The sequence below is a fragment of the Mobula hypostoma genome, chromosome 11, assembly GCF_963921235.1.
Source record: "Mobula hypostoma chromosome 11, sMobHyp1.1, whole genome shotgun sequence".
NCBI classification, from domain to species: Eukaryota; Metazoa; Chordata; class Chondrichthyes; order Myliobatiformes; family Myliobatidae; genus Mobula; species Mobula hypostoma.
This window is the reverse complement of record NC_086107.1, coordinates 31203281-31226392: the sequence shown is the minus strand read 5'-3', so window position 1 is coordinate 31226392 and position 23112 is coordinate 31203281. Positions and strand designations below refer to the sequence as shown.

At 42.3% G+C, this 23112-nt stretch overlaps 1 protein-coding gene across 4 annotated transcripts in view; it reads right to left on the bottom strand.

Moving 5' to 3' along the window:
* Positions 1 to 23112, bottom strand: part of lrrc4ca (leucine rich repeat containing 4C, genome duplicate a) — a 504766-nt gene that overhangs the window by 102087 nt on the left and 379567 nt on the right. Inside the window, exon 1 of one of the 4 annotated variants that reach the window (XM_063061793.1) lies at positions 16392 to 17617. The exons of the other annotated variants lie outside the window; for them this stretch is intronic. The gene's annotated coding sequence lies outside the window, so the exon portion shown is untranslated. Of the gene's footprint in view, positions 1 to 16391; positions 17618 to 23112 lie in introns of those variants that run through there. 4 annotated transcript variants of the gene reach the window in all.

Below are 23112 nucleotides of genomic sequence, written 5' to 3'. Positions count from 1 at the left end.
TGGAGAATCTTGACAGGCCCATTCCCATCCTCTGGTTTCACCCGGAAAACTGGTAGGTTTGGCATTTGACTCTCCAGAATATAGGGCTTAGCCACCCAGCAGTCCACCAACTTATGTTTCTCAGGTAGCCCCAAATTCCTTATGAGGACCCGGTCTCCCGGCAGGACTTGGGAGAACCTCACCTTTTGATCATACATCCTCTTATTTCCTTGATTCTGCCTGGCAGCCGTAACCCCAGCTAATTCATAAGCACTTTTCAGCTCTCTTCTTATGTCAGACACATACTTCGGGTAAGTCTTCAGTGGTAAGTCCCCCTTGTCAGTCCCAAAACAGAGGTCAATGGGCAACCTTGCCTCGCGCCCAAACATCAGATAATATGGTGAGTACCCAGTAGCTTCATTTTGAGTACAGTTGTAACTGTGAACCAGATGTCCGTATATTGACTCCACCTGCTCTTCTTGCTGATCTCCAGGGTCCCGAGCATGTTTAGCAAGGTCCGATTAAACCTCTCGGGCTGGGGATCACCCTGCAGGTGATAGGGTGTGGTCTTCAACTTTTTGACCCTAAGCATACCCAGTAACTCATGGATAAACCTGCTCTCAAAATCCCGTCCCTGATCACTATGTTTCCGCCTGGGAAGGCCATAATAAATGAAATGCTTCTCCCATAACACTTTGGCCACTGTGGATGCCCCTGGTCCTTGGTAGGAAAAGCCTGCGCATATCCACGGATGACATGACTCTGTACGAGATTTGGTTCTGCTACTCCAAACGAGGTCATTCTCTCAGTAATGAAGGCACCACCGCGTGCTTCGCCGTCTTCACCTGAGCATGCCTCCCTTTTCGACCGCTGACCAAATGGTACTGATGCTCAGATCATCCGGCTGAGCAGCTGCCACTTCTCCAGAACTCAATCCCGGCAGCTGATTTGTCTTCAGAGCAGTTAGGTTACAGTAAACTTGGGGGATGGCATCATCAGAAGCTCCCAATTGATCCACGCTTGATCCTGCCCCTCTTTTCCCTCTGCCTTCATGGTGTTGGCAAACTGACACGTGGCCTTCACCCCCAGAGCAGGAACGCTCTCCAACTCCTTGTCCCTGTCTAGTCCTTCATGCGCCCATCAGGACAAACCATCAGCATCAATGTTCTGGCTTCCCGGCCGGTACTTCAGGCTGAAATCATAGGCAGGCAAACGCCGCCAACCCCCAATGGCTGTGGCATCCAGTTTTGCTGAGATCAGTATATAAATTAGGGGGTTGTTGTCCATCCTCACCTCAAACTTGGTCCCGTAGAGGCAGTCACTCAGCTTATCCACCGCTGCCCATTTCAATGCCAGAAATTCCAACTTGTGTGTGGGACAGTTTTTCCACGGAAGGCGACAGACTCCGGCTGACAAGTGCAAAGGCTCTCAACCTGGTGCCCTGATCCTGATAAAGGACGCCCCGCACCACCCCCCCCCCCCCCGCAAGCCCTCTTGGCTGGCATCAGCGTGCAGTATGTAAGGCAATCAGGAGTCTGCAAAAGCCAGCACTGGCACCTCGGTCAGCAGCTCCTTCAATGATTGAAAGGCCTCTTCACATTTTGCATCTCACCTCGGTCCAAAGGACTCCAATGGGCTAAGATAATCTCCACCCTCCAGTCCTTTTTCCCCCCCTCCCCTTCTTCCCCAAGGGAGGGTAACCACACAGAAGCTGATTCAATGGGTGACTCACTTTCGTATAGCCCTTCACGAGCCTCTAATAATAACCACAGAACCCGAGGAACGGGCGCAGAGCGCTCAGTCTGAGGTCTTTGCCAAGCGGTCACCGGCTCTATCTTAGCTACTCCATCCGGTGAGCGTATGTGCTCAACATAGTTAACAGATGTTTTGCAGAACTGGCACTTGTCCAGGGAAAGTTTTAACCCTTCAGCTTTCAGGTGATGAAGCACCTTCAGCAGCCTCGATTCATGGTCCACCAAGGTGGATCCAAACGCTATGAGGTCATCCAGTTACATCAATACCTCAAGCAAGTTCATATCCCCCACTGTCTTCTCCATGACCCGCTGGAAGGTTGCAGGGGCTCCCGATATGCCCTGGGGCATCCTTTCGCACTGAAAGAATCCCAGGGGACATATAGACGCCATCTTCTCTTTGTTGGCCTCACTCATGGAGATCTGGTAATATCCACTCCTCATGTCCAGCACACCGAACCACTTTGCACCAGACAGACCAGCATGTGTTTGATCCTCGGGACCGTATACTGATCAAGGACCTATAGTCCATGCACATCCGTATCTTCCCATTCTTCTTTTGGACCACTTCTACTGGGTATGCATAAGGGCTTCTGGGCTCAGTGATGATTCCAGCTTCCTTCAACTTACACAAATGCTGCCAAACATCCTCCACTTTTGCAGGGGCCAGTCGCTGCGACCGTTCTCGGAACAGGGTATTCTCAGTCACCTGGATAGTGTGACGAGTGCACTTGGAACAATGCACATCAAACTTGTCAGTGGAAAAGACATCTCCCAGCTTCAACATCTTCTCTACCAGCCTCCTCTTCCAACCTGCAGGCACCAGGGAGTCCCCAAAGTCGAACCACTCAGTTGTCAACTTTCCACCTTTTTCCAATACTTTCTGTCTGGCTTGTCTCAGAGGGACACTAAACACTACTGTCACCAGGAACAGATGCGTGAGGGGTATCTCCCACCTATGGGGGACTTCGTAGTGTTCCTGACAATCACTCCCATCCTGCTCGCCTGTACAACCGAGGGCTTCTGCAATTCGGGCCTCACCAGTACCCCAGCAGGAAGTCTTGACTCCCCTTCGTGGACTTCCAGAGCGTCCACTAAGAGGGCCTCGCGTTTAGGCACGCTGGGAAATTTGGGAGCCTCCATCATTCTCGCTACTTCCCCGGGCCGTACCACCATTGGCTTCAATGGGGTAAACCACACAGTCCCTTGTCTAATGTCAGAATCCAGCCCAATGCAGCCACGCACTTCCTCAAAAGCAGCTTGAAATACCGGGTGCATGGACAATGTTCCCAGAAAGCTCTCGCCAGCCTTGTCCTTGCAGGTCCCTATGAGCCTCCTCACAAGAGAGGTGCTGGTCCCCACCAGAATTGAAATGCTGCCCTTCCCAACAGGGTCCGGACAAACAAGTACTAATGTATCAATGACCTCAGACACTCCCACATCAGCCTCTGAAACTCAGCTCCACTGACAAACAACCGTTGTATGGATAATCACTAGCACTAAGCCCCCAGATCTCCAGTGCCCTGAATAGTGTCGATGGTAAAGGCTTCAGATACGGGTTGTAAAACGAATGGTACAACAATGTGACCTGCAACCTGGTGTCGAGTATGGCTCTAGCATAAATACCCTCTATCTGGTCCCACTAAGCCTTCAGTAATTGGGTCTTTCGCTTTCGGGGGTTCCTTGGTAAATTGCTGGAAACGTGTTCCCCCAGAGATACCAGGCCATTCCCTCACTGGGTCTCCTCTACGTTCTCCCGACGACTCTCTCTGCTTAGGCACCTGGGAGCTCACTCTCCTTCTCATGTGACACCGGCAGTTAGCAGTCCTTCGCATTGCTCGTCTCCCTAGGGGATCCACCCCACCCCCATCAGCTCCATCATATGGGGGGGGGAAATCACACCCACTGATAACAGCTGAGACACCTCAGTTCTCAACTCTGCCTCTGACACACCCTCTTCCCCTCGTACCTCTAAGATCAGCTCAACAAAAGAGAGGGTGATGCATCTTACAGGACTGTCGGAGACCCTAAGCAATCAGGTCCTGGGACTGGGCGTCCTTGGCTATCTGGTTCATTCTTAACTGATCCACCTCAGTTGCCTGAATGACACTTCTATGCCATAAGCAATTTAGCTGCCTCTCTGGCCGAACAATGTAAGCAGAAAGCTTCTACCCCTTCTCCTGACGCATGTTCTGAAACCACACCATGAGCTCCAGTGGGCTCCCTGTCGTACCAAAGGCGCTCTCCAGTGTGCCCAGATAATCAACAGTGTTGGCTAAGAGCTGGTGTGTCTTCACAGTCCTCACCACATCAGCGGCCTGCCCACTCAAAAACTTTCAACCATTCTCTGTCGCTTTACGTCATCAGGGCACTGCCACTCAGCTAAGAGCTGAGAGGTCCGCTCCGCCCAATTCTCGTACCCCTCTTCCCCTTTAGGGGTGGGCATTATTCTAGAGAATAGGCGAAGCCTACCACAGCAGGGACTTTGAACCTGGGCATTTTTCCATTCATTCGCCAGAGAGGCAAGGGCGGATACTACCTCAGAATTGTCACTGTTCACTGGGGGACGGGGACTAAATAGACATTCCAAATCCGACCACTCCTTCCCCTCACTCCTCAGAAACGATAGAACCCTGTCTTTGAAGTCTCCGCCCCCAGCTATGGGAAGCTCTATTGGGACGCGGCCCGCTCCGCTACATTCCCCTCCTCCCTGAGGGTATGGACAGGCCTTGGCCTGCCTCACCTGGGGCACTGATAGAAGTGGGCAGTTCCACCCCGTTACGTCAGTGCTAGTCTGAACTAAAACAAAGTCTGAGCCCACCATTTTATCAGACCTCCGCGCTACAGCCTTAACTTTGCCAACAGCTTTAAAGAGTATTCAAAAACTGAATTAACAATTCATCCGGGTTACGAATATCCCCCCACTCAACATGCATTGGTTACCGGTAACCCCACGGAGACGCACCACCGCTCCACCCGGTAGCATCCATCCCAGCACAGACTTAAACACACAACCCACTGGTTCAATGCTCAGGGCAATCACACAGCATCCAACAGAATCAATCCCGGAACGATACCCCCATAATTGTAACCCTGAGGTTCGGCCAGCATACATTTGTCTAGGATAAGACAGCCTCTGGCCCAGCCAAACTGAGAAAACTCATTTGTGTGGATGCTGCGTGATGTGTTGCCTGGTTACAAACCCAAACCGCAAAATATCAGACGGTACACCATATGCAATTAAAAAATGGAACTTTATAAATCTTAATCTGACTATAGGGTTGGTAAAGAAAATTAAAAGAAAAAGGGCCTATTTTAATGAAACAGTCTAAAGTGCACACTGGAGCTCATGGAATCGTCCATTCGACCCCACTGACCTCCTTCAGGCATTGCGGACTGTTGGACCCTCACTCCGAGTCCACTCTGTCCAGCGGTGTATGAACTCTTTCCATTCGTGTCTTCTGTCTTCATCTCTCGCCAACAAAAGGTCACAAAATCCCTGCTCCCAGACCCACAAGGAAGAACAACATGCCTCCCATTGGCTAACATACATTCCAAAGGCCCAATTATCTCTAGTCATAACCCAAACATTGCTACTACAGAGAAATCATTACTTTAGCAGTGAAACCTTACAGCGTGTTACGTATACTGAGTACATTTATTCTACATTTAAGGTAGCCATAATTTCTTCCAATATCCAGGTGGTAGTATCAAAAACTAATTCCATTACAACCGGGTAAGTACAAGGCAACTTTGAACTTAGCAATGCATTGCTCCAAGAATACTCACACTAACATTAAGGTCTAAACTGGGCATGAACCATCTAGATTTTGCTGCAGGGGTCTGTAACACTAATTGCTCAGCAGTTCTATGTCTTGTACTCTAATATATTTGGAAGTTCACTTTACCTGGAGTCATACCTGTTTGAATAATCTATTTCTTGCCATTATTACCTTTTCTGGAATATATACTCATTTACTTCACTAGACATTATATTTGCACCTTTCATCATGTATTAAGAGGAGGTAGAAAAAAAGGCTATAATTAAAATCTTGACCAGACAAGATTCAGCAGATGCTGGAAACCTGGAGAGAGACAGACAGACAGACACACACACACACACACACACACACAAAAAGTGCTGGAGGAACTGAACAGAACTGACACCCACTTGGTAGCATCTATGAAGGGGTATAAAGGGGTACAAACAGTTGACATTTTGGACCAAGACCTGTTATCAGGACTGAAAAGGCATAAGGAAGAAAACAGAATAAAAAGGTAGGGGATAGGGAAAGTTGTAGGTAGAACCAGGTGAGGGAGAAAGTGGGCAGGTGAGTTGGCAGGGGCGGGGGGAGAATGAAGTAGGAAGCTGGGAAGTGATAGGTGATAGAGGTACAGGGCTAAAGAAGGAATCTGATAGAAGAGGGTAGTGGACCATCGAAGAATGGAGGAGGGACACCAGAGGAAGGTGATGGGCAGGTGAAGAGAAGAGAAGGGATAAGAGAGAAGCCAGTCAGTGTACATTTGAAACATGGTTTGTTCCACGTAGCAGACGAAATGGCAGAATTAAAATCTCATGCCAATTACATTACACACAACATTTGAGAAAATATCTTGGTTAGTAGTGCACATTAATTTTAGTGTGGTGACAAAATAATCAGATTATGCAATAATCTTTCAAATAGAGTGTGCATAACCTTGGCCAATGTACATAAGCTAATCACTGCAATTTTCTGCTCAGTGTTGGCAGAAGGTGACTTCCATAGCTGCCAGAGCCTCCTTCGATAGTTATTCCCATTGGCTTGAGTTTATATTAATGATTAGACAGGTTTGGCCCAAATTTTGCAGTCACATATGAACATCGGAAATAAAAGCAGAATGATGCTATGATCCTTCAAGTCTGCTTCATCATCCAGTAACATTATGGCCAAAATGATTTTGGATCCTTTCCCGTCTCTTCTAAACTCTGTATTCAAGAGATTTGTAGTATCTCAGCTCTGAATATATGCAACAACATGGCTTCCACAGATTTCTGGGGGAAAGAATTTGATAATTTTATAGCCCTCTGAGAAAAGAGATTGTTTTATCTCTGTCTTCAATGGATAGTTTGAACCCATACTCTTCAGTTCTATGTTGCTCTCACAGCTACTACCTTGTCAAAGTCCCTTTGAACTTTATCTGTTTCCATTAGGTCACCTCTCATTCTTCTGAATTCCAGTAAGCGTAGGTCTGATGTTCAACCTTCACTCCAGGAATCAACTCACAGAACCTTCTCTGGAAGTATGTCAATGCAAATATATCCCTCATTAAGTAAAGGGAATTAAGACAGAAATGGGTTAATTTAAACTAACAGTTGAAGCAAGATTTCCTACAATTTGTACTCCAATAAAGCAACAGCTGACCTTAAACTTGAAATCTTTTTGGCAACATCTTCCTCCTTTCCAACAGGATTTCAGCAGTGTGATGTCACCAAGTTGATTCAATAGCCAATGACAAAAACAATCTCACTGATAACATTACAACAACCAAATGACATTCTTTTAAAATATAGTAGCCATTTATAAAAATATAGCAGCAACTTTGAATGAGAAAGCTTTCACAAGCACCAGAGAGGTATGATTGAGTTTGTTTTAGTTGGCTGAAGAGAGAACGATTGGCTACAGTACCATGTTGAAATCCTCCATTGTTCTTTGAAATGTTCCTGTAGGATCTGGAGTGCAACTGGGTGGGTGGATAGTTCCTTACTCCAACATCTTTTCAGGCACATGGATGAAAGAAAAATGGAGGGGTATGTGGAAGGGAAAGGTTAGATTAATCTTGAAATAGGTTGAAGGGTTGGCACAATATCAGGGGTTGAAAGACCTGTATTGTACTGTACTGTTCTATGTTCTATATGTTCTAAGATGCAAAAACGCACAAATTTTAATTTACTTCCTTAACATTAAAATGTCTGTTCAATAACAAATGGAAAACAAGACAGGTGGAGGGGTAAGCAGTGCTGAGGACTTAGACAAATTGGAAGAATGGGCAAAGAAGTGGCAGATGGATTACAGTATTGGGAAATGTATGATAATGCATTTTGGTAAAAGGAACAATAATGTGGACTGTTATCTAAATGGGGAGAAGGTTTAAATATCAAAGGTGTAGAGGGACTTGGGAGTCCTCATGGTAGAGTCTCAGAAGTTTAATTTAGAGTTTGAGTCTGTGATAAAGAATGTAAATAATATGCTGCATTTATTTCTAGGGGAATAGAATATAAAAACAAGGGGATAATGCTGACCCTTTATAAGACACTAGTCAGGTCGCTCTTGGAGGTTCGCGAGACTGATTCTGGGAATGAAAGGGTTAACATACCTCACTGGAATTTAGAAGATTGTGTGGGGATCTCATTGCAACTTACTGAATATTGAAAGGACTTGATAGGGTGGATATGGAGAAGATGATTCCTATGGTGGGGGTATCCAGAGCTAGAGGGCACAGAGAGTAGTGAATATGTGGAATGTTCTGTCACAGACTACAGCAGCGGTCAAGTCCATGGGTATATTAAAGGTGGAAGTTGGTTGTTTCCTGATCAGTCAGGGCATCAAAGGATACGGCGAGAAGGCAGGTGTATGGGATTGAGTGGGATCCAGGATCAGCCAAGATGGAATGGCAGAGCAGACTCGATGGACTGAATGGCCTAATTCTGCTTCTATGTCTTATGGAATTGCTGAAAATATAAAATACTACTTTTAAATATATTTGGAAACATTTGCATTATAATATGATATATGACGTTAGAATATTTGGGACCAATTAGATTACTAAGCAGCCATTATAACTTGAAAGTGCCAATAAAATCTCAATCAAAATTTCCACTGCAGAATCAAGGAATACTGTAGCTGAAAATCTTTGCTTTATTGTGAAGTCAAGGCTGTGGAGTCTTGCTGAATCATTGACAGCAACTTCAGCATTACTATTCAGAAATACTGACGATGTTTTCCGTTTCACAGAGAATTGTAGTGAATACAAAATAAGAATTACTGGATTGCTTTCAGATAATTAAAATTTTCCTCACCTCTTATGTTGGAAAACTTGTACTTTCTAAATTCATACTAGAGTTATCAATCAGAATTCAAATCCATTAAGAATTAAACTGGATCTTATATCAATGCTACAAAATCAAGCTCAGATGCTTTTGATCCCTTTCCTTCAATGCAGAGTATTAACAGCAAATTGGAAGTGATTAGCTGGAGACTGATGGTCTTGTTGCAACTGTGCATGCTCATGTTCTACCTCATGGAATTTTATTATTAGATTTTATTCAGGTCTAATGCACTCTGACAGTAAAAATAGTACTCTACTCCACAAGTAGACTAAAGTCTGTTTAGAAGTCTTACATTTAATCACCAAGAATCCAATCTTTCATTGCCTCATTTCAAGTGAAGAGATCTGCAGTTGGATGAAAGGAGCTCCTTTGAATCGTGGCAAAAACAAGTGGCATTGCAATGGGTTATTAGCTCATGTTATCTGATGCAGGCTACAGATGAAAAGAGTGTTCAAAGTAGATTTATTATCCAAATACATATATGTCACTATATAGAAACCTGGGATTCATTTTCTTGTGGGTATACTCAATAAATGTATAATAGAATGGAAGAACGCGCCAACTTGAATGTTCAACCAGTGTACAAAAGACATAAACTGTGCAAATACAAGAAATAATAATAATGATTAGAAGTAAATAAGCAATAACTATTTTGTACTTGCTGTGTGGCTGATTTGCAAAATTTCAGTGATCAGTCAGCAATGACCACTCAATAGATTACCTTATAACATCAGTTTTGTGAGTTCTTCAGATTTGTTTAACCATCTTGCTGTGATTAAATGCAGATACATCTCCAGCTGGAAAGGAGCATTGGGATTAGAACCAGTGGTTTAAGGTAATTCCTGAGCTCTTTGCTTCAGAAAAGGCAAACACAGGTGAGAACAGTCACCTGTAGTTTCCAGTGTTGCATTTGTTAGGTGAAATGAACAAGACAAGAGAGTTCCTCTAATCTGGCAGACCAAGGAGCTGTCCAAGCAGATACTAATGTGGCAGTAGGAGAGAGTAGTTCAGGGCTCTGTAAAAGAGAAGCCTGTCCAAGGAAAGCTCAATAACCTAACAATGGTGGTCTAAAATTGAGAATGGATCTTCCGATAATATTCTTTAGCACTGGATCACTACGCCTATGTTTGACTCAGCACATCACACACTAACAATTTCTGTCAGTCTTCCAAATGTCCTGCTCAGTCTCACATACTTATTGCTTCTTTGGGCTCCAAAACCATATTCCAAAGCTTGCAAGCATTGCCAGTTCTTCAATCAATACAGGCGACGCACCAGAATACATTGCACAACACTGACCAATGTAGCATTGGGTACATTCCAGACTAACTGCAGAATTAGAGAGCAAGATGTCTTGCCAATGCAGCTTTTCTCTGCAGTCAAATATGCTGCTGTAAGTGCAGTTAGAAGCATCCTGCACCACATGTGTTCATTCTGCCTGCTTCTCAGTGATGAAGCAGAAGATGATATACTCCACTCTCCTGGAGTCCAGACTGTCTTGATCTTCATCATAATATTAAAAAACAAATTGCAGTTGCAAATTGTTCCAGACTGGAAAAAGACAGATGCATAACAATTGAAGCCCACCGGGAGTGTAAAGTCTATTGACAACACGGTCCTCACCCAGCTCAGAGGCTGCAGGGTGTAGCTCATCTTTGCCCAGATTGTCCTACTGAGGTATAATCTCCAAAGACCTTTCTCCTCACTGGGCAACATACAGGAGACAGCTTCGTGAACACTTATGGTTTGCCTCTTAGGGACTTCCTGCTTCTCTCTTCTGATCTGATTGAAATTTGCATTTACAACTAACACAACCTGTAAGTTGCTAATAAAACAATTAGGTCTGTGCCACGATCTCAACGAGACTGTAGCTCACCACCATCTTGATTGGAATAGTCAAGATGAAAATGCTATCTTAATAGGTCTCCTTGCTGTGCCCACCTTCCAATTCATTTGCCACATAATACTGCAATCTAAACTGGTTGGGTACAGCAGCACAAAGAGCAATAATCTGCTCAAACATGAAGGCACAAAATCTCCCCTCCTTCAACTCCACGTCAGATGATGTCAAAAAAGGCACAAAATCTGGAAAGAAGAACTTTTACATCTAGCACAAGTCAATCAGCAACATCCTAAAGTAATTATCTATCCCTTTGCACTGGACAGGTAGGAGGGGTCGATCCCGCTGCCATCCCACATAGCAGGCATATTGGATGCAATGGTAGCCACAGAAGTGAAGTCCCTTTCAACAGTGCAGCTGATTCTGCATACTTCCAGTTTTCAGGTACATCATCGACATAAATGCTCGTCAATGAACTATGGGGAACCCAAATAGTGGTCACCACAGAGTTGAACTCTGCAGCCATGTTTTTTTTAAGACCATAAGACAGAGGGAATTAGGCCATTCAGCCCATCAAATCTCCTCCAGAGTTCCATCATGGCTGATTTAGTATCCCTCTCAAACTTATTCTCCTGTCTTTGCCCCATAACCATTGATGCTCTGACTAATCAAGAACCAATCAAAATCCACTTTAAATATAACCAATGACTCTGCCTCCACAGCCATCTGTTGCAATGAATTCCACAGATTCAGTACCCTCTGGCTAAAGGAGTTCCTCTTTATCTCTGTTCTAAATGGACGCCCATCTATTGTAAGGCTTTGCCCTCTGGTCCTAGACTTTTCCACTATAGGAAACATCTTCTTCACATACATTCCATCTAGGCATTTTAATATTCAATAGGTTTCAATGAGACCACCCCCCCCCCACCATTCTTCTGAACTACAGCAAGTACAAGCCCGGAGTCATCAAACAGTGTTCATAAGTTAATCCTTTCATTGCCAGAATCATTGTCCCTGAACTTCCTCTGGATCCTCTCCAATGCCAGCACATCTTTTCTGAAATAAACTGCTCAGAATACTCCATATGCAGTCTGACCAATGCTTCATAAAGCCTTGTTTTTCTATTCTAGTCCTCCTGAAATGAACACCAACATTACAATTGTTTTCCTTACCACTGACTCAATTTGCAAGTTGATCTTTAGGGAATCCTGCACGAGGACTCCCAGGTCCCTTTGCACCTCTGATTTTTGAATTTTCTCCTGTTTAGTAAATAGTCTTCACCTTTATTCCTTGTTCCAAAGTGCATGACCATACACTTCCCATAAATTGTGTACTACCATCTATCTTTTACCTTTTGGAAAATGTTCTCAAAAGATTTGAAAGATTGGTCTCATTACCGCTAATCCACATTTTTCCATTGCACTTGAAGTATATTTAAAGTGCTAGCAATCTTTATTGCAAGGGGTGATTACGGTTGGTACTTATATCCTGACATTTTAATGTTATACGCTATTTTCTCAAAGTAAACGTTCAGCAGCTTGCTAAAGTAACATAAGACCATAAGACATAGGAGCACAATTAAGCCATTTGGCCAATTGAATCTGCTCTGCCATTCTGTCATGGCTGATTTATTATTCCTCTCAATCCCATTCTCCTGCCTTCTTCACATAACCCTTGACACTCTCACAAATAAGACCACAAGATAACATCTTTCCACAAAGTTAATATATTTCTAATACTATGTTTTACTAACTCCTAACCTCAGAATTAGTTCATTTTACCCATATTTAGACACTGGATGCTTTCTTTAACCCCTCCTCTATTATATTAGCAATGTTCTATTCATAACACTAAAGGAATTTTCTACTGTGATTTATTCTGTGATGGCATTTCTACAACAGCTGAGACTTTTCTGGCTAATTATTTTATATTAATGAAAAATTATGAAAATAGATGTTTTAGAAATTACTCAATTATAGTCTGATTTTTTCCTGCCACTAATTAACTCCAACCTTGACAAAAAAAAGGTGGCATAATTTTTTTCAACTTCAAATTGATGAAAATCTACAAAACTCAAATCACATTTACCTCACAGCACTTTCTCAATTACACTGTGCCGTCCATTGGGAATTTTGATCTTTTTTGCCAGAAGTTTGAAATAATTTGGACTAAAACTTTTCTGAAATGGTTAAACTGAACAGCAGCATTTGGAGATGTGCTTTGGAAATCAGATGAGGCAAAACGGACTACTTGAGTTGAAGGAAATTCATTTAACAGACCAGTGATTTTCCACATCCATTACACTTAGGATAACCCTGCTTACTTGAGCTCAGCAGGATGGTTGGCAGGAATCTTTAACTAGTTCAATTGCCATTGCTGAACTGCGAGCAAGTGAGACTAGGAAGTACCAATATGAAGATAGGGTAGAAAGCACAAGGTCAGATGAGCAAAATGGAACTGGGACACATTTATACAGTCGCGACAGGAAATCTGACTAATAGAGGAGGAGCATTGCCCACAAACAGGTCAGAATCAGAGAAATTAACCAAGATTGCTGTCACCATGGAGTGCAAAGAGTGCTTTGCTGTTTTAAAAAATCTGAATTGCAAGAAGGCAGTGAACATTATTGCTGCTAATTTCATGTCCACCTACTGATTCTAAAGTACTGCAGTTTGATGATTCACACAAGATCTTGCCTCAATAAATTGTTAATCAAGCTGCCTTTAATAAGACTGGAAAAATGCAAGTTGTCTCACACACACACACACAGCATTCTGGCATTCACTTCATATAACACAGAGCTTCCATTGTTCGAGACTCGAGATGTGCTATCACATGACTGCATATTCGCACGGTAAAGGAAAGTTCATTGATCATAAGAAGCAAGGGGTTAGCCACGCCGATTCTAAAGATGACTTCCAATAACATAAGTAATCCAATGTCACCAACTTGAAATGTTTAACTGTTTTTCTTTCCACAGATGATGCCTGACACACCAGCATTTTCTATTTTAAATTCAGATTTTCAGCATCCAATTACTTTCCTACACCAAATTCCTCCCTCTTTAGGTATAAGGTTTGTGTTTTTTTTCTCTGCCTATTTTCTCCTAAAAAAGTATGCTGTACCTTTTCTTTAAATGTACCTGAGCTACTTATCCCAACTGTATTAAGTGATAGCAAATTCTATATCCTCTCTCTTGAATTCCCTCCTGAATTCTGTCATGGATTTATTGGCATTGCCCAATAATCAGACACCTGCCAAACTACTTTTAGAAAAACACATAGATAGTCACCCCACAAGACTTTTAAATGAACATGTGGTCAATATGCAATCCACTCTGCATTGCTCCCTTGTTTGTGGATTTTAATACATCATTTATAATCCATCAAGATTCTACGTTGATGTGTCTTCTCTATTCATTGCTAAATTAGATAATTTGGCACATCTTAATCATAGGTGCCCACCCTAGATCATCTAGACATAGAAATATTATAAACATGCTGATTATTATTAAAATTCAAGTTTAACATTTTCCTTTATATTAATAAATAAAACCTGCATCCTAAAGAGACTTAAAATTGTTATTTTGCTTTAAAAAAAAAGAACTGAACAAAATAGTCTCCATGATGGCAGCCTTTCCTTGGGCTGGTATTGGTATCTATTAAATCTGCTGCTTTTTTAAAAGCTATTGGTGCAGGGCGAATACAATTAATAGAAAGGGTTAAGCTCAGCTACTGAATTTTGGATCTGTGGTTATTGTGCATCATTTCGGGATTCCTTCCTGGTCACAGCCATTGAAATGGCTGTAAGCATTTTCTAATTTGCGCTCTGCAATGGCAGAGCAAGGAAGTCTAGAAATAGGTCATATTTTTTTACAGCATTGAAATAATACTTTTAAATTCTGATGAACACATTAACACCATAAGGGAAAGAATACAAATAGTTAAACTAGATTAAGTCTATGAATTGCAAAATAGTGTTGGAAGCACACGTGCAAAATAACCTGAAGTTAGGTTAATTAGCCTCGAAGCCAAAATAAAATGATTTTAATTACACGTCTGAATAGGGCCTGATAACTAACTTAACAGATAGGAGATAAACCAATCAAATAATAGATAGATTGTAATAAGCCTTTCATTTCCAAATTCTACCAGGAATAATTAAGGAAAATAGTGATTCTTTATGACGTTGTACTTGATATCTGCTTTTGCAGATTTTTGTGAAGTAGTGAATATTCACATTGACATTACGAATTTCGTACATTATCTCAATTTTAAATTTGATAAAGACTGGATTTTAGGAATTGAGATGTTTAAGAATTAAATATTAGGGTAAAAATAATGTCTTTGCAAAATGAATCTAAATAAACTTCAGTACCAATGTATACAATGTTACATTGAAATATCAACTTTTTAGATTCAGTACAATAAAAATGTGCAATAAAATCTAATTACTTTGACTATTTTCTTAATTAGCATACTAAAATATGAAATTATAATTAAAATATTGAATTGCTGTGGAATCCAAGGAAAGTATGAATACTTCTAATATTACACTAACATCCAGGCTTATTTTTACATACTTTAATATAGTTACAAATCGCAGTTTAGGACATACACATTACATGCCCACAAAGTGTTAAACCCATGCTCAATCAGAACATTGAGAACTTTAAAAGTTGGAGATAAAATATTTCTAAATGTGCGGCTAATACTATTGGCGTTGTTCATTTTCCTGATTTGTCAGCTTAACCGTGGAAACACAAAATAATTATTTCTGGCTGGGACTTTAGACAAAATGGACAGTTTCTCTATGGCTGATGCATTCTCAATCATCCAGAGGACACGAGCATGCCCAGTATTAATGAAGTCCTCTAACGAGAATTTCTTCTCAATGAATCTTCCAGACTGATCTAGCACTGGGATTCGTAAGCAATCGGGAAGAGAACTCACGGTGGTTACTGACATGTAACAGGGAGCATCAATATAATGAGATTATTGTTCAACGATCGCACCGTACTGAGTACACTATTGTATCTCAACTGACAATAGGCGCGTTAAGAAAAACTCCACATTCAACATTTTTAATCTAAACATATGAGAAAAAGCTTCGAGCGTGGTGGGAGGGCTTCGGTTGTGTAATGCTATTTTAGAATTCAACCCTTTATCGCAGTTCACCCGTCAAATATGCCTACAAGCACCTTGCAATAATTCATATCACAGGAGGTTCGTCTTGAATTCCCTTCAGTATAAATTCTTGCGCATAGAATTGCGTGAAAATTAGAAATTCCTCATGAAGAGAAGTGTACTCTTATCAACTACTTGTTCTTGACAGGTAAGGCGAAGATTGTGAGTCTTTAATTTAAAATAATTAACGCATATTGAAACGGCACAGCGGATGAAATGACAGGGACTTCACGTTGGCGCCTGTGTGCAGTGACAGCGATAAGGGAGTTAAAAGCGGGTTCCGCACAGCCGACCGTCTCATTATCTGCAGCTCATTAGGAAACTGCAGCGAACCGGCGGCTTCCCGGAGAGGAAAAAATAAACCCGGCCATCCGTTACTTCAGCTCTCAACCCCAAACAAAGCACAGCAGCTTGGAAACGGAAATTTAACCGCCTTTTATATGCTTTGCCAACCCCCTTACTACTCGGTCGCTGGATGGATAAATTGACTCAACTAAACAAATAAAAGCACGTATATTTAAATGGGAAAAAAAACGAACCGAACTCACAGATTAATTTCCCTTGCTCCCGTTTCCACGTCTCTTTTAGTTCCCAAATCTCTCCTCCCCTCTCAGCAGAGAAATGCACATCTGCAATTTCAAATCAATTTCCGGCATGGCATTCCCGTCCGCTCCGCAGAAATATCCAAAAGGCACGTCTCTTCATTCACTCCGTCTTTCCCTGGCCATCGGCCCCTCTCTCCTTCTCCCGAGCAGCGTATTCTCTCTTTAAACAGCGGCATTCATTTCTTCTTCCCAAACTCAAAGAGCCATCACATCCCAACTAGAATTCCCCTCTCCACTCAAGGAATCGGAATCTTTTAGCGTGTTATCCTGGCTGCCCGTGTCTGAACGCCAACAAACCTCTGTTTGTTTTTCTTTAAATATACATACGTTACTCCCAGAACAACTTTCTTTCCTCCTCTACGAACTGATTATATTTTCCAATCACAAAGCAGTGCGGTAAGGGTTTTTTTCTTTTTCTCGGTTCCCGTGGCCCTTTAATTCTCCTCCTTTTCTTCGCGCTCTCTTTCATCTCACATCAGAGATAAGATCGGCCGGTGCAATCCTCAATTTCATTTTCTTGTTCCTTTCTCAATCCCTCGGCAGAGCACAGCATCCAAGCCCAGGCGCTGATTTCCTTCGCCCCTCTGCTCTCTCTTTCGGCTGTCGAACAAGCTCCTTCCGAATGTTCTTCCTTGCTTTTCATTCTCCTTATCTTGGCACCATCAGGGCACAGAGCGATCCTCCCAAATCTCTTCCTTTCGTTTTATTCCACGCTCTATCCTTCCACTTTACCCTCCTCCCTTTGCGGCTCTTGAGTCACGGTACCATCTCCCAGACCGCCATCTACAAGTTAATCTCTCCTCTGAACATCATCAGTTTGGCTGACACCTTTAAAATGTCAATTAGTTTTCCCGGGGAGGAGGGGAGAAGGGGGAGGGAAGGGGCGGGTTGGAGAAATCCTAGGGAGTTTCAAATGCAAATCTTGCACTCCTTTAAAACCAGAAAGAGTTTCCTGTCAGTTGGATGAAATTCCAGCCCACATGTCCTTTACTTATTGATTAACATCCAGGATGATCTTGGACGCTTCGGCACTTTGCGCGGCTGTCTGCTTTCACTCTGTAGTTCTTTTTACTTACTCTTTCTCTCTCTCCTGATGGGGAAAAATGCCATTACCCGATTACCTCCCATCATCTTAGCACTGATTGGTCAATTGTATTGGCCCTTGACGTCGGCCAGGGAGCTTTTTGGCGGACGAACATCAAGCCACCACTGCCACCGTGCGGGCAATCTATGCATATCAAGAACCCAAGCGAGCGCAACATTTATTCAGCAAAAAATATATATTTTATTCGCATTCTCAAGGGGGAGATTCGGAGTTCGGTGAGATTCCTCCATCTATTTTTAGCGCAGTTTTCCACTACAAAGATCTAGCGCTGCTAACCCTTGCTGCTTACTGCCACGGGTACTTCTACGTAAGATAGACGTGCATACAACTTAGACACAGAGTATTGGTGCAATCGTGACATTTGTCAGTGAAGAACGTGACGTAGATGTTAATATTGAGAAGACACTGGAAGGTCCATTCCTCTCACCTCCGAAGTTTTTAAACTTTTCACCTAAAATTTTAAAATGCACGTAAATAAAGAGTAAGTTATTAACAATATTTTAGGTAGAATCAAGCCTGGGGAAATTTCTCAACCTACAATATTAGGTTTGCCTCTCTGCACATAACAGTCCTTCCAGGTGAGGCATCACTTCACCTGTGAGTCGACTGGGGTGATATACTGCGTCCGGTGCTCCCGATGTGGCCTTTTATATATTGGTGAGACCCGACGCAGACTGGGAGACCGCTTTGCTGAACATCTACGCTCTGGCCGCCAGAGAAAGCAGGATCTCCCAGTGGCCACACATTTTAATTCCACATCCCATTCCCATTCTGACATGTCTATCCACGGCCTCCTCTACTGTAAAGATGAAGCCACACTCAGGTTGGAGGAACAACACCTTATATTCCGTCTGGGTAGCCTCCAACCTGATGGCATGAACATCGACTTCTCTAACTTCCGCTAAGGCCCCACCTCCCCCTCGTACCCCATGTGTTACTCATTTTTATGCACACATTCTTTCTCTCACTCTCCTTTTTCTCCCTCTGTCCCTCTGAATATACCTCTTGCCCATCCTCTGGGTCACCCCCCCCTTGTCTTTCTTCCCGGACCTCCTGTCCCATGATCCTCTCGTATCCCCTTTTGCCTATCACCTGTCCAGCTCTCGGCTCTATCCCTCCCCCTCCTGTCTTCTCCTATCATTTTGCATCTCCCTCTCCCCCTCCCCCTCCAGCTTTCTAATCCCTTACTCACTCTTCCTTCAGTTAGTCCTGACGAAGGGTCTCGGCCTGAAACGTCGACTGCGCCTCTTCCTATAGATGCTGCTTGGCCTGCTGCATTCACCAGCAACTTTGATGTATGTTGCTTGAATTTCCAGCATCTGCAGAATTCCTGTTGTTTGAGTATTTACAGTACTTGTCTTTATCACAGATTTCTGCTTCTAGCAGATTTTTTTTTTGCTTTTATTAGCAGTAAGCTCTGTGAGGATGTTGGTAATGGAGGGAAAACTGAGATGTGGACAAAGTTAACTCTGGTTTGTAACATTATACAGATATACAATCAGTGGCCATTTTATTAGATATCTCCTGTACCTCATAAAGTGGCCAATGAGTGTATGGTCCTGGTCTTCTGATGCCCTAGCCCATCCACTTGACATGTTGTGCATTAAGAAATACTCCTCCAAACAACAACTGAAGCCTTTGATGATGTCTATATGCTTTAATGCACGAGGTTGCTGCCATGTGATTGGCTGATGAGGTATTTGCATTAAGGAGCAGGTGTACCTAATAAAATGACAAATGAGTGTATATCATAGCAACATCAGTCTACCGTACTTTGCCTCCAAAATTAATTGCATTGGCATGAATGCTTATAGCACTATTGATTAGGATGAATTTCTTGGCTAGAGTCTCCAAAATTTATGGTTTTGTTTCCAATTGCTTTGTTAGTGTTCTTTATAAACTTGGTGTTGTGCAGGTTAAAAAATATAACTTTACGTACAATGACCTGGAATTTTGTAGCTTTAGTGATGACAGAACTATCAATACCATGTAAAAATGAGAAGTTTCTTGTGCCACATTTCAATTAAACACAAATATGATAACATCAGAGACTCTCTGCCACATCTATTGTGCAGATAGAATTAGCTGACAGAAAGAGTTAAGCTTATGTGTGTAGTTTTGTTCTCTCATTGCATTATTAAAAACTAATTTTAAAATTATATTTCATTTTCCTTAATTTTGTACTTAGGTTCTGATCTTTTATTTAAAGTATGTTTTTAGTACTGCTTTACCTCCTAGTTTGCTGACTGAAATTCTATACATTGATTGGCTTCATACCCAGCTTGATGACTTCACCATTCCTTGAATGCAATTGCCACCACTAGATTTGAAATACAGTGAAATGGGGAAAGCAATGGTATGTCTTCAAGGATAGCTATCACTGTGATCAGCACTTCCCTGCTACCTGAAAAATATAGGAATTGCTTTGACTTTGTAGTGTGTGATTCTTTTCATGAAATTGTTAATTATCTTAATAGTAAAGGCACATTCATGAAATTCATAAAATGTGAATTAAAGCTTGGGAAATTTTCACTCATATGGTATAGTGGAAGACGATCTAAGTACCTGACTGGATAGGAACTTATCTGAATAGTATTACTGAATGTGTCAAAGCTGATGTCAATGATTTTATCCAGCATTCACTAACATTTTCGTCAGTTTGTAAGATGCCAGCAAAGATCCACGTTATACATATCTGGACATTATGGACAATAAAATGACAGTTCCTAATACGGTTTCCAGTAATGGATCTCAGCATCAGGGTAGAATCTGTATGTCTCTATCAAGATATCAATTTATAGCATTTCCATTGCTAGCTTCATTATTGGAGCCAAGTTCAAAGTGAAATGGGGAGTATAATGTTGTTTGTTTATACATTCCACATCCATGGCAACCATTCACTGACAAAAATGGTAGCAAAAGGGGATGAATTAATGTGAAGGTTGTATTGCCTCACCCCCAGGACATGCCCTGTTGTCATTACGACCATTAGGAAGGAGAGGTAATCGAGCCTGAAGAGACACACTCAATGTTTTATTGCACTCTACTGCCACCACAAAACAACAAATTTCATGTCAGTGACAATCAACCTGATTCTGATTCTGATTAAAGCACAACATTTGGATACTTAAAAGAATGAATAAAATCTGTAATCAATGGCAACAAAAATGAATAGAGCAGAACAGCCATTTAGACCGCAATGTTATGTCAATCTTAATGCCAATTTATACTAAATGTACCCCTCCTGTGCTTCATTTCTTTCTCTCTCTTGCCTTCATATTCATGTGCCTATCTAAAAACTCCACCAAACTGCCTGATTACATACCACTCTCTGCTTTAAATAAAACTTACCCCTCGTGTCATCTTTAAACTTCTCCTCTTTAACCTTAAAAGCATATCCTCTGACATTTCTACCCCAGGGTAAAGTTTTTCACTGCCCAGCCTCTTGTAATTAGTAAAATACAAACACTATCAGATTTCCCCTGAACCTCCAATGCTCTAAGAACAACCCAAGTCTCTCCAATCTTTTATTATAGCTCATGCTCTCTAATACAGGCAGCATCTTGCACAGTCTCCACATCCTTCCTACAATGGGCATTTCAGAACTGCATGCAGTGTTACTGAAGTTCTATATAGCTTCAGTATAACTTCCTTACATTTATACTCAATACCCCTACCAATGAAGGCAAGTTTGCCATATGCCTTATTTAACAACTTATCTACTTACATGGTTACTGAGTGAATTATGGACATGGATCCTAAAATCATTTTGTACTTCAATGTCCCACCTCTTATTTGGCCTCCCTACACTTCACACTTGCCCAAATTAAACTCCATTTGCGTCTCCTTTGCCCAGATCTTATAACTGGTCCATATCTCACAATTTTCTTTCATAGTCCTTTACATCAGGGGTCTCCAACCTTTTTAGCACTGTGGACCGGTTTAATATTGACAATATTCTTGCGGACCGGCTGACCCGGGGGGGGGGGTGCGGTGTAGGGTTGCCAACGGACAAGAGTAGCAGTCAAATACGTTGGGTTTACCCCGGGAAAGACTACAATGACCATGAAGCCTTGTGCGAAAACCAGTGCGCATGCGTGTACGTGCCGATTTTTTCTACAAATCGTTTTTGGCGATTCTGTTCGGGGGGGGTGTTAATCACAACCAGAATATAGGTGATAAGTGGCTAATACACTCAATTTCATTTCTGAAAGGATTTATCTAACGAATTTAATATTAAAAACACAGCGCATATTTTCCTCACATGAATATAGTGATAAGTCAATTATCAGGGGAGGACAGGGGAGCTTGAAATAAGTGTGGAACAAACTTCCAGTAGAAGTGGTAGAGGCAGGTTCGATATTATCATTTAAAGAAAAATTGGATAGGTATATGGACAGGAAAGGAATGGAGGGTTATGGGCTGAGTGCAGGTCGGTGGGACTAGGTGAGAGTAGCGTTCGGCACGGACTAGAAGGGCAGAGATGGACTGTTTCCGTGCTGTAATTGTTATATGGTTATATAAGTCAATAGCATCATAACATTTTAAGTAATGTTTGGATATTAAACACACAACACATATTTTCCCCGTATGAAACATATAAAATCCTTGCAACACACCAATATCGCTGAATCAGTGGGAGCCCTGGGCTTGTTTCCCTGCAACAAGACGGTCCTATCGAGGGGTGATGGGAGACAGTGATACTCGAAGGGGGTTCCTTATGTCCAGTCTATTCCGCAATTTAATTTTCGTTGCATTCATTGCAGAGATATGTTGGAAATGGAAGCAACGTTTTCAGTGCTTTCGTGGCTATCTCAGCATATTTAGCCTTGACTTTGATCCAGAATGCCGACAGAGATGTTCTATCAAACATACTTCTCAGCCCGCCGTCACTTGCAAGCTTGGGGAGTTGATCTCCTTCCCACGCTGACATGGATGACGCGTGGGTCACGACCTCGCATGCGTAATGACCTTGCGTGCATTCAAACTCAACAGTGGGCATGACAGGGAAAGAGGAAAGGTGCAGCTGACTCCTATCGCCAAATCACATCGTTTCCTCGCGGCCCGGTAGCACATGCTTTGCAGCCCGGTGGTTGGGGACCGCTGCTTTACATTGTCCGTAGCTCCACCAACAACATTGGTGTCAATCGCAAATTTGTTGATCCACCTATCTACATTTTCATACAAATCATTGATATATATATAATGAACAACAAAGATCCCAGCACCAATTCTTGTACAACACAATTGATCAAGGACCTCCTGCCAGAATAACAACCTTCCATCACTTCTCTCTGTCTGCCATGGACAAGCCAGTTCTGAATCCAAACTTGTAATTCACCCTGGATCTCATAATCTTTATAGAGCCATAGGACGCAACAGCAAGAAACAGGCCCTTCAGCCCACCCATTCTGTGCTGACTTATTAATCTGCCTAGTTTCATAATACTGCACCCGGACCATGGCCCTCCCACCAATCTACCTGTCCAAGTTTCTCTTTAACTGTTGAAATCGAATCCACATCCATCACTTCCGCTGGTAGCTTGTTCCACATTCTCAC